This window comes from Pinus tabuliformis, chromosome 6 (genome assembly GCF_031772625.1).
Source record: "Pinus tabuliformis cultivar Carrire ecotype Pingquan chromosome 6, CPIR1, whole genome shotgun sequence".
NCBI classification, from domain to species: Eukaryota; Viridiplantae; Streptophyta; class Pinopsida; order Pinales; family Pinaceae; genus Pinus; species Pinus tabuliformis.
Window position 1 is genome coordinate 604,080,179 of NC_142292.1, and position 4,746 is coordinate 604,084,924.

Consider the following 4,746-nt stretch of genomic DNA (forward strand, 5'->3'; position numbering starts at 1 on the left):
ATACCTCACAAATAGTTATCATGAAGAGAAGAATTTGATTAACCTTGATTTCCCTAGATTCTTCAACATGGTATCAGAGCTAAGGTGTTGAAGTTAAAGGAAGGGAAACAAAGAGACATTCAAGGATATAGTTTCAAGAATGGCATCAAAGCAAGTTGAAGGGCTTCATGTTTCAAAACCTACAACAAATATTGAAGGACCAGTCTACAAAAACAAGGGATTTTGTCTATATAATGAAGGAGACAGTCTACAACAACAAGACAATTTAGTCTTACAATAAGACTGATTTGGATCCTTATATGAAGAACTTGGATCAAAGTCAAAAGAAGAGAAGGTTGTTTTCAATACCTCTCACAGTCTCAGTGCTAATTTAGTCTCTCTATTTAGTCTTGAAATAACCACAATGCTAGCCAAAAATTTGGTGTCATTACAATCTCTATCATACCACAGTGATCTCAATAACTTATAGTTTGGAGAAGTTTTGGTGCTTGGTGTTGGATAGTGAAAGAATGTCTCAAAGGATATATTTGAAAAAGGATTTCAGTTGTTCAACTCAAGAAATGATCTATAATAAAATCACATCAACTCGAAGATCACTTGGAGGAAGCATCAATGCATCTTCAACATGATCAAGGTGAAGATTTTATCTTCACATATCAAGTAAGTATTTTCATTAATCAATTTAGTAAAATGAATTCATGATTGCAAGGAGATCTATAGGTTGGATGGATCATCAAAGGTCCTTGCATGTAATAAGGAGGATTTCCATAATTCTCATAGATAAGAGAAGTCAGTGAAAAAATAAAGGAAAAAGGTCTCCTTTGAATTCATGGGAGGGAACTCTTAAGGTCCTCTCATCCCTATGTAGAAGGAAAGGAGACATAAAAGAGATATATGAAATGCTAGAAGGTATACTCTCTGAAATGAAATGAAAAAGGTCATATCACTTAGACCTGATTGAAGATATCAAATAGTGAAGGAATATCTTCATGAGTTCTCAATTGGGAGATCCGGGAGAGATGATAAGAAGATAATCATCATTGATCTAACTAATAAGCAAGGTAACAAATTTATGTGAACAAGAAGTCTACCTCATTCAACAACTTGTGGTCTCTATTCTAGATAGAAAAAGACAAGTTGAGGGAAAAGTGTTGAAGGTTAAAGGACTCAAACATTTGCAGAAAGGAAAGAGAAGTTTGGTCCTCAAGCAGGACAAAACATTGCTATTATGAAAAGAAAGTTCATATCATTGGAAAGATGGAGGAGGTTGAAGAAAAGGTCTAAGGAAAGAGTGAGTAACAGATGTCTACTATTAGTGATATGGTATCCCTCACAAAAGGGTCCTATCATAAGCTCCTAAATCTTATGTTATAGACATGACCATGATAATAATATGCATCGTGGAATCATGGAAGCATTGGAAACAAGAGCTCGTGACATCACCATGAGAATCATGAAGAAAAAAATCTATGATAGTCAAACATGAAGGATATAGCTCTTGGGAACCTCATTGGACATTGAAGGAAAGGAAGAAGTCATGTAGGACAAGGGTCATCATACATCAAGTCAAAAATCAAACATCTGCCAGATGGAGATATACAAGATCCTCAAGATTCTCTGATAGAATCCTCATCGGAGGGTTCACTAATCTAGAAAGGAAGCAAGTGTTTCATTAGGAACTCAAACTTATGGAATTCATGGGATGATGGTGTGGTGACATGAAGTAGATCAAGGGATTAAAGATGTTTTCAATCAAGGAAGCTGTTGGAAAAAGCCTAGATGACCTAAAGGTAAAATGAGGTATGTATGCATGTGTTCAATATTATAATGTCATGTCTTATGGTTGCAGGTAACATGGATCATCACTTATATCTTAACAAGCATGATAAAGAGAAAAAGGATCTCCTCCTTTGAAAGGATGCAAGAAGGCATAAGTCACATTAGATGAAATCAACATAATATGTCCTCATATGAAGTATGAGGTGGTTGACTACAATTAAGAAACTTCGATTGAAAAATCCTGGGAATGGAATGTTTGAGGAAGGAATAAATCATGAGATATGCAAGCATGATGAAGGTGATCAACATCCAAAAGAACACGAAGATTTGACTAGGAAATATCCCAGAAATATATGAAGACTCTGATGGAAGTCTGAAAAAGATGGAGACCCTTGACAATGGATATCTTTAGGAGATTTTTCAACATGTATACAGGATGATGATACCTACAAGAAGATTTCATGATGAAGAGCCATCTCGAAAGGTACTATTTGATTTAATAATGTGTTTTGATTTCTTGAATAATATTTAGATGAGTTCATGCAGGACTACTCGAACGAGAGTTGTAAGTACAAGTACAACTAGCATTCATGTGGTGGATGGAAATTCCTGAAAGAAACATGACGAGGAAGACATAGCCATATGATGAAGGTTCCAGATATGTATCAAGCAGGCCACTTTCCATGAAGAAAGGAATGACATGACAAACCAAGAAGGAAAGTGATCAATGGTTGATGCCTACAAGGAAGAAGCTCAACTAAATTTCATGACATCAAGGAAAGAAAGTGATCAAGTAGTTGAAGGACCCATGAAGAAGAATATACTGATGAAAAGGAGAGTCCCCAGTTAAGAGGGAGCTTTGACAAGTCCCTAATTGAGAGGGAGCTTGGGCAAGTTACTGGTCAGAGGGAACTTGGGTACATTCCTTTACATGAATATGCATATCTTCCCTAGATAAGAGGGAGAGAGAGACACAACATTCTTGTCTTCCCTTGGGAAGAAATAATGGGGGATTGGGTAATGATTTGGCATCCGATTCTCTTTGAGGATGTGCAGGGCATCCACGATAAGAGTAGGCAAGAGGACCAATAGTCTTTGAGGGTTGGGAACCCAAGATAAGAATAGTCCTAAAAGGTCATACTCAATGAATACCCAGGTGGGTATGTACCTTGAGAGACAATGATGAAGGTGTGTATAGTCATTGGTCTCACCAACATTCTACTCTAATATGATGAGAGATAGAGCTTTCAGTCAAGTCCTTGCCATGGAAAAATTGTTGGTTACTATGATGCGATATAGATGAGTTACCAATCTGATTCTTCTTATGAGAAATTATTCAAATAGAGAATGAGCAAGTACCATTATGAATACCTCGCTTGTTAAGCGGGAGTGTTGAAGAAAATGTAACTAGGTTCAGTCTTCATAATGCCATGATATTTTTAAATGATGAAATGAAAGAAATATAATTATTTTTATATGCCTTGCTGCACAGGTTTCATGGGCAAGATGTTTATTTGGTAGTGGCTCCCATTGAGAGCTTCAGGATTTATTAATAATTCAATCGACATGAGTTTATTTAATTCGATTTGATGGTCAACTTCTTCAAAATGGATTGTGCTTGTGTTTGGAGGGCTGAATTGAAATGACACATCTCTTAATGAATACAAGTTGGATTATTATGGAGACGAAACCACTATAAATACCCAGCTAGGGTCTACGCAAAAGAGAGGTACAGGAACTTAGATTCTCTGAAATTTCAGATGGGTACAAGGGTGTGAAATCTGCATTATAGGAGGGTAAAACAATATCAGATACCTCTACAGCTTCGTGAGTAATTACATTGAGTAATTATAATCTCAACCTCCTTTGTGGTAATAGTCTCATAATAATTGATGATACAGAGATCGATGCAAGAAAAAACGTAGTCACAACCTTGGCATATGTGTGATGAAGATCTCTAAGTAATACACTCTTGGCAGACACAGTCACAGTCTCAGATGAAGAGGATATTGGTGATCCCACAATGGTACTCTGTCTCGGTATACATGTCTTAGCATACATTATGAACTCAATCATGATCTTAGCATAGTGGTGATGATGATCTTGGTCATAATCTTGGTGAAAACAAGGTCATGATAAAGATCTTGGTGCAACTCTCTCTCTCTCTCACACACACAGACACACATATATGTATATATAAGTATATGTATATATATGTATATGTATGTATGTATGTATGTATGTATGTATATATATATATACACACATATGCATATATATAAGTATATGTATATGTATATGTATGTATATGTATATATGTGTGTGTGTGTATATATATATATATATATATATATATATGTATGTATATATGTATATATATGTGCATATATATATGTATATATATGTATATATATGTATATATATATATATATATAAATATATAAATATATATATATATATATATATACATATATACATATATATACATATATATACATATATATATATATACATATATATATATACATATATATATATACATATATATATACACACATATATATATATACATATATATATATATATACATATATATATATACATATATATATATACATATATATATACATATATACATATATACATATATATATATGTGTGTGTGTGTGTGTGTGTGTGTGTGTGTCTCATTGGAAAGTTGATATGTAGACAAGCTAATATTAAACAAGAAGGGCCACACCATGAACGATCAAATGAGGCTAAGATGATCAAAGGATAATCAAGATGAGGTATGTATGCATCAAAGTTTAGTCATGTTATCTTATGTATATTATTGAGTCATGGGAATAGTTCTATGATATGGTCAAGTAGAAAAGAATCCCTTTCACCAATGGCATGCTAGAAGGCATGTAATACAATGCAATGAATGTCAAAAAAATAAATACTCATAGAAGGAGTATAGGGTTG